Source organism: Ammospiza nelsoni, chromosome 24, assembly GCF_027579445.1.
Source record: "Ammospiza nelsoni isolate bAmmNel1 chromosome 24, bAmmNel1.pri, whole genome shotgun sequence".
NCBI lineage: Eukaryota > Metazoa > Chordata > Aves > Passeriformes > Passerellidae > Ammospiza > Ammospiza nelsoni.
Genome location: NC_080656.1, coordinates 5,843,947 through 5,851,875, shown reverse-complemented (window position 1 = coordinate 5,851,875; position 7,929 = coordinate 5,843,947). Strand labels below are relative to the sequence as shown.

At 42.9% G+C, this 7,929-nt stretch overlaps 1 long non-coding RNA gene across 1 annotated transcript; it reads right to left on the bottom strand.

Moving 5' to 3' along the window:
* Nucleotides 1-356: 356 nt before the first annotated feature.
* Nucleotides 357-7,709, bottom strand: LOC132083672 (uncharacterized). The gene is made up of 3 exons (XR_009419972.1): nucleotides 7,487-7,709; nucleotides 3,463-3,536; nucleotides 357-533 (listed from the first exon to the last, which is right to left on the bottom strand). It is a non-coding gene; the product is annotated as an uncharacterized LOC132083672 (long non-coding RNA).
* Nucleotides 7,710-7,929: the final 220 nt, after the last annotated feature.

Genomic DNA, 7,929 nt, shown 5'->3' with positions numbered 1-7,929 from the left:
GTGCTTTGGGCAAACCAAGGAGGTTTCCTGTCACAAACATCCTTTTATGAAAAATCCTTTCCTTAGGATTTTTTTTCCTCCTGAGAAGCTGGGAGGCCTCAGGAACAAAATGCAAACAATGGTTACCTGCTGCTGTGGAATGCAACAGGTGCATCTGGGATTGGTCTCATGTGGTTGTTTCTAATTAATGGCCAATCACAGACAGCTGGCTCAGACAGAGGGTCCGAGCCACAAACCTTTGTTATCATTCCTTCTTATTCTATTCTTAGCCAGCCTTCTGATGAAATCCTTCCTTCTATTCATTTAGTATAGTTTTAATATAATATATATCATAAAATAATAAATCAAGGCTTCTGAAACATGGAGTCAACATTCTCATCTCTTCCCTCATCCTCGGACCCCTGTGAACATGGTCACAGATTCCCACTGGCAGCTTGGTCTGATTCCAGCTCTTCAGCCCCCTTGTTTTCTCCTTTCTTGCTTTTTCTGCTTCCCTGAGTCACCAGCAGATCCTGGAGCCTACTGGTTTTACCCTGCAGAAAAACACATCTCAAATTCCAGAGTCACAGCCAAACCCCTCCAGCCTCTGGAGCATCTGAAATTCAGAGTTTGGGGCTTTCCTGAGGGAGGTTTGGGAGCTCTGGGATTTGAGTCTCCATTTTTTTGGGGTGGTATCTCAAAAGGTGCTGCTGATTTCTCTCACCTGCCTCAGAAAGGGAAGAAAAATATTCCCAGCTCTGGAATTTGCATTCCTGCTTCCCTCAGCTCCTTCAAGGGGGAGGTGAGGGAGGGGAACAGGAAATTCTCAGCAGCTGGGATTTTTCACCAGAACCCGACAGAATGCCTGAGCTCGGCGCTTTGCTTTGAGGTGGGTGGTGGAAATGACACAGCAGCAGCTGGGCTGGGCTGCAGGGGAGCAGGGAGAGCCTGGAGAGCAGGGCTGGAAGAGGGACAAAAAATTAAAAAAAAAACCCCAAAAACAAAGCAAAACAAAAAAAAAAAACCGCACAAAGCAAAAAAAAAAAAGAAAAACAAAAAACCACGAAGAAAAAAAAAACAAACAAAAAAACTCACAAAGCAAAATAAAAAAACACACACACACAAAAACCCAAAGCAAAACAAAAAAAAAAAAAAAACACAAAGCAAAACAAAGCAAAAAACTCAAAGCAAAACATAAAAACCCAAAGCAAAACAAACCCAAAAACCCCAAAGTAAAGCAAAAAAAACGCAAAGAAAAAAAACCAAAGAAAAACAAATAAAAAAAACCCACAAAACAAAAAAAAAAAAAAAAAAACAAAAACCCAAAGCAAAACAAAAAAAACACAAAAAAAAACCCAAACAAAAAAAAGTCACAAAGAAAAAAAAACAAAAAAACAAACCCCCCCAAAATAAACTAACAAAAACCAAACCAAAAAAATAAACACCAAAAAATGAAAAGAACTGCCCCAAAAAAAATCCAAAAAGAAAAAAAAAACCAAAACACCCCAAACAAAAAAAAATTAAAAATAAAGAAAAAGAAAATAAAAATAACTATCTGCCAAGACTGACTGGAGATATGAAAAATATCCCTGTAAATTCAGTTCCAGTGTCCATTTGGAGCTGCTGTGGTTTCCCCCCGTGCTGTGGGAGCAGGGTAAGGGGTCACCTGGAACAGTTTTGGTTCCCTTGGCTGCCCTCGTGCTTCCCCCGCTTTATCTGAGGAAGGGATGATTTATTTATTTGCTTCTGCTTCGCTCCATCCCCCAAACGCCACATCAGCAGCACAGAGCAGGATGAGCTCAGTGAGGAACAGATTGTGCCTGGCCTGACTCCATGTCCTGCCCCTGGGGACATCAGCCCTGGGCTGGGGACAGCGACAAGGGGAGGCTGGGCTGGGGACACCAGCCACGAGTAGGGAAAATGTCAGCAGGGAGCTGGGAAAGGGGCTGGGAGCTGAAAAAGAAAGGATTTGGGAGCTGGGAAAGGATTTGGGAGCTGGGAAAGGATTTGGGAGCTGAGAAAGGGTTTGGGATTAGAGCAGGGTTTGGGGACTGGAAAAGGGTTTAGGAGCTTTAAAGGGGTTTAAAGGGAGCTGGAAAAGGATTTGGGGACTGGAAAAGGGTTTAGGAGCTGGAACAGGGTTTGGGATCTAGAAAAGGGTTAAGATTACAGCAGGGTTTGGGAGCTGGAGCAGGATTGGGATCTGGAAAAGGGTTTGGGAGACGGAAATGGGTTTGGGATTACAGCAGGGTTTGGAAGATGGAAAATGGTTTGGCAGCTGGAGCAGGGTTTGGGATTACAGCAGGGTTTGGAGTTACAGCAGGGTTTGGGAGCTGGGAAAAGGTTTGGGATTACAGCAGGGTTTGGAAGCTGGAGCAGGATTAGGAGCTGGAAAATGGTTTGGGAGATGGAAATGGGTTTGGGATTACAGCAGGGTTTGGAAAATGGAAAATGGTTTGGGAGTTTTAAAAGAATTTGGGATTACAGCAGGGTTTGGAGTTACAGCAGGGTTTGGGAGCTGGAAAAAGGTTTGTGATTACAGCAGGGTTTGGGAGCTGGGAAGGGTTTTGGGAGCTAAGAAAGGGTTTGGGATTACATCAGGGTTTGGGAGCTGGAAAAAGGTTTAGGATTACAGCAGGGTTTGGGATTACAGCAGGGTTTGGGAGCTTTAAAAGGGTTTGGGATTACAGCAGGGTTTGGGAGCTGGGAAAAGGTTTGGGAGCTGAAAAAAGGTTTTGGGATTACAGCAGGTTTGGGAGCCTCCAGGCTGATTTTTGAACATAAATTGTTTGAGCTGGGCGTTTAGGGTTGCTGCTTCCCAGTGAGTTTCCACAACATAGATATTTTCTTTTGCTCTTGAAAAAAAAAAAAAATAAAAAGAAATTCAGGCCACTGCAGATGCTCAAATGCCAAATGAATTTCAAGCACGAAAAAATGTTGGAATTGCAAGAATAAAACATATGGCACTTTGGAGGAAGATTGGAAGGGAAAAGCACAATTGCAAAGCTGAACTGAGGGTGTTTTATTATTCAGAATGAAAATACTTTCTTTTTGCTAAAGGCAGCAAGAATTTTAAGCAGACCTGGTTATTTTCTGGGATTGATATTTTTTTGCCCCCAAAGACAAACAGCATTATTGATTGTGATTATTTGGATTGTGGCTGGATTAGGTCAATTATTGCATCACTTCAGTGAAAGAAAATTTAAAAAAGGTCCTTAGGACCTTTAGGAGCTTATTTTATGTGCAAGTGAAGGAAAATGGAAACTACAAATGAGATTTTTCCAGTTTAAGGTGGCAAAAATAGTCCCTACTGTGACAGCAGATTTGGGACAATTCTGCCATTTAACACAGGAGGGGAAGGGGGGGTGGAGAAAATCCCCAAATCCTTAATTTTGTTTTTGTTGTTTCACTGTACACAGGAAAATGTGGGTTGGGAATGAGTAGGGGGAAATGTCAGGGCTGTGCTGGCTGAGTTCTCCTGACCTCCAAAAAATCCCTGCTTGGCTCAGGATCCCCCACAGCTCCCAGGACCTTGGGCTGGAATGTTCTGGCTTCTCCTGCATGCAAAAAAATGCAAAAAATGGCATTATTGTCACCATTTACCCCACTAAACCTCCCCCATTTCGCTGCCTTGACCTGTGAAATGTGGCTCAGAATATGGGATATTATTGGAAAAATTATATAATAAATATAATTTCCAATATATTATCGGAAAAAATAATATGTGGCTCAAAATGGGATTCACAGTTGTGGGCAGAGGAGCTTCCCTGACCCTTTTTGCAGCTGGAGCACAGCACCTCATTAACCTTGGCTGATTCTTTGCGTTTTTATTGCTCATAAACCTCTCCTGCTCCTCTCCTCTGCTGTGGGTCGTGATTCTTCTCCAAATGTCCATTTTATAAATCACTTTAATTAGTTTTAGATCATCCTGCTGTATTTATAGCACTTGATTTAGGGTTCAGATTGCTCCCGTTACATCTCCTATATGGCTTTGATTTTATTTATGGTGTTTCTGGTGCATTTGCATTGCTTTCCTTAGATGGATATCACTTCGGCTGGATTTACAGTTTATTTCCCCTGTTAGATTTATATCACTTTAATTAGATTTATATCCTTTTAGAATTTGAGGGCTTCACTGAGATTTATAATATCTCTCACACCAGGCACAGAAAATTCACATCATTTTTGTTTTAAAGGATTTTAACACCACTTTGGCTTTATCTGCTCTTTGGTCAGCCTCCCAAATAAAAATTCACCACTTGGAGTTTTTTTTTTGTTTTTTCCCCTTTAATTTCCACTGGAATCATTCCAATCTAAACTGTGCTGGTTTAAATTAACCCCTCCCATGCCAGCAGCAGCAGGGATGTGGTGGGGAGCATCTCCTGTGGTGGTGTTTGCAGGGTCCCAGGATGAGGGGAGAGATGAGAATCTTGAATCCATGTTTCAGAAGGCTGATTTATTATTTTATTATAGATTATATATTTTTATATATTATATATATAATATAATATATATTATATATTTTATTACATATTATATATTATATTTCAATATACATTATTATATTTTATTTATTATATACTAGTCTATATCATTATATTAAATATATTATATATTATATTAAATATATTATATATTATATTATATATAATATATAATATATTATATAATATATTATATATTATATATTGTATATTGTATATATTGTATTGTATGTTGTATATATTATAATGTATATATATAATATAATATAATATAATATAATATAATATAATATAATATAATATAATATAATATAATATAATATAATATAATATAATATAATATATTATATTATATTATATTATATTATATTATATTATATTATATTATATTATATTATATTATATTATATTATATTATATTATATATTTATTATACATATTAAAATAAAATTATAGATTAAAAGTATCCTAAAATAATAGAAGAAAGGAGTTCATCAGGAGGCTTGAAAGGAATAGAAAGGAATGACAATAAAATCTTGTGGCTGCTCACAGCCACGACACAGGTGGCTGTCATTGGTCATCAAGTAAAACCAATTTAATAATTCTCCAAAACACATTCCAAAGAAGCAAAATATGGAGAAGATGAAGCTTCCCAGGATTTTCCATAAAATATGTCAGTGACAATGTCCTGCCTGGGCTCCTCAGGAGCGCAGGGACACCTGGAGAGGCAGCATTTAATGCTGGCATGGTTTGGGTTGCAGGAGCCAGGAGAGCTCCTTCCCCCATGCAGCCTGTCCCTGGGGCTGTTGGTTCAGATGTTCCCAGCAGGAGATGTGGCTGCTCTCATGTGATCCAGGGCTCTGAGCAGTTCCTGCTCCCAGAGCTTGCCTGTTTTTATCTCCAAAAACACCGAGGGCACTGATGGACTTTAATGGACTTTGAATTCCTGGATTGCTTAATTCCCAAAACCAGCACGGAGCTTTGTGTGTGCCCAGGGCTCTGCACTCCCCCAGTGGGGCACTGGGGCTGTGGGAGATCCCTGCAGAGCTTTCCACCTTCCCAAAACCTTCCCAAAACCTTCCCAAAACCTTCCCAAACCTTTCCATCCCTGCAAATGCCTGCCAGGTTTTCCCTGTGCCCATTGAGGGCAGCTTTCATAGGATCCCAGAACAGTTTGGGTTACAAGGGATATTAAAAGTCATTTATTTTGTCCCATTTTCACCAAACCAAGCTGCTCCAAACCTTGGCTTTGAACACTTCCAGGCATGGGGGCAGCTTCAGATGATTTTTTTTCCAGTGGGGTTTAATGGGATCCCAGAACAGTTTGGGTTACAAGGGACATTAAAACTCATTTTGTCCCATTTCCACCAAACCAGGCTGCTCCAAACCTTGGCTTTGAACACTTCCAGGCATGGGGGCAGCTTCAGAAGATTTTTTTTTTCTAGTGGTGTTTAATGGGACTCCTGAATTCCTGCAGCATTTGAGAGCCACACAGGCCAAGAGCTGAATCCAGGAAAGGAAAAGAAAAAAAATATTTAATCTCCCAATGAATTCATCACGCCCTGCTCTCCTTTTTCTCCCTCTGACCTCCCCCTCTTTGTGTTTGTGAGCAGCACAGAGGCAGGAGGCACGGAGGAATGTGCTGCAGAGATCCTGCTGCTGCCTAGTTGGATCCAGATGTGCAGGGAAGGAGCAGGGCTGCGGGAGCAGCACAGAAAAGGGGCAGAACCCCCCCTGCACACCCCAAAACCCTCCCCCCACTGCTGCCCTTCCCCTCCCCGCCCTCCCTGCGGCTGCATCAAAGAGCGTGGAACCCCGATTAACGTGACTCCAACCGGGACAACATCTCTGCACCGGCATCTGCAGCAGCTTTAAAGCGCTCCATCAACTTCCCAGCGCTCTGCTCGTTTAATTACACCCAGGCTGCTGCACTGCTCAAGCCCTTAATTGCCCAGGACAGAGAATGGGGTGGTAACCAGGTCAGAGCCAGGAGATGCTGGCCATTGTTCTAAGCCACCAAAGCTGTTTTTTCACCCCCCCCTTTCAGGAGCTTGGTTTATGTAATTGCCAAGGAAAGGAGGGCATTCAGGAGGGGCAGCAGGGAACTCTCGGAAGGGATGTGGAATTGCTTTTAATTAATGAGGAATGACTTGAAGGCTGATTCCTTTCTGCAACAGTAAGGTCTCCACTGAACACCACAACAAAAATCCTTTCCCAGGGCTTCAGATCAAGCCACAGGTCCCTGGTAATAACATTCCTGATAATAGCTGGGATTTAATCTACAAATTGGGGGACCAGGAGAGTGAAAAAAAAATCCAATTAACTCTCCCTGAGCTCTTTCAGTTCTGTAGTGCTGGGAACAATGGCAAATAGCTGGGTTTTGTGTGTTCAGCTCCCCAAAATACTTGCCCTGACTGAATCCTTCAAAAAGCACCGGTGGGGCTTTCGTGTAGCTTTAAAAGTGGTTTGGCACCAAAAATGAAGGGTGGGAGATTAAAGAGCTCAAGGCAGAACGTTTGGGCCCGACCCCTGACCTCAGTTACAGCAACTGGAGTTGGGATTAACAGCAGAGTAAACAAAATGAGAAATTCAGGCACTGAGCAGGCAGTAAAAGCTTGTTCTGGGGGGATTTTCATTTGGAAGACTTCGGATCCGAGTGGGGTTTGCAGAGCACAACCAAAGCTCTGGCTTTCCTTCCCCTTGCCTTCCCATTCCTGCCCTGAACTCCATCTGTGCAAGCAGTTAGCAGGGCTGGAAGGAGCTTCTGCACACCCAGCCCTGAGTGAGGAAGAGGCAGCGAGGATTTGGAGCTTGGCCAAATCCCCGTGGTTTTCCCCAGGGATGACAGAGGCACCAAGGCAAGCGCTGGGTCAGATTGCACCTCCCTGCTCCCACGCACTGCAGCTTCCCAGCAGAGCCCAGCTGGGATTTTAGCAGCACATTTTTCCCCCCTTCAGCCTCGTGGCTGAGGTATTTTAATGGAAGTTTTCTCCCGGTGAAAAAGCTGCAGTGTGCTCACATACCAGAAAATCCTGGCGCAGGTCATTAACACGCAGTCAGGCTGATCCACACTGAGCTGCGGGGAATGTTTCACCTTCCCTGGGCTGCAGAGGAGCTTCCATCCACACAGCAGCAAACAGCAAAGGTAGAAAGGCAGAAAACCCTTGGTTTGGCCACTCAGAGCTGTCCCAAAGCCGTGCAGCTGCACTTGCTTTTCAGGAATTCCCTTCACTGTCACCTGCTGACCATTCTGTCCCTTGGCACCTTCCAGTCCCTTCCACACCTCAGCAAAGCTGTCCCTCCTGTGCTCCCTGATTGTTTTTCTGCTCCCTGCTACCTCCCAAACAGCTCCTTGCTCTTTAATTCTGTTTCCTGCCAGCATTTTTAATCTCCTGTCTGCATTTCTTATCTGTGTGTCCGTTCGTTTCTGGGACTGGGCTCAAACCCACAGCTCCCAAGTCAGAGC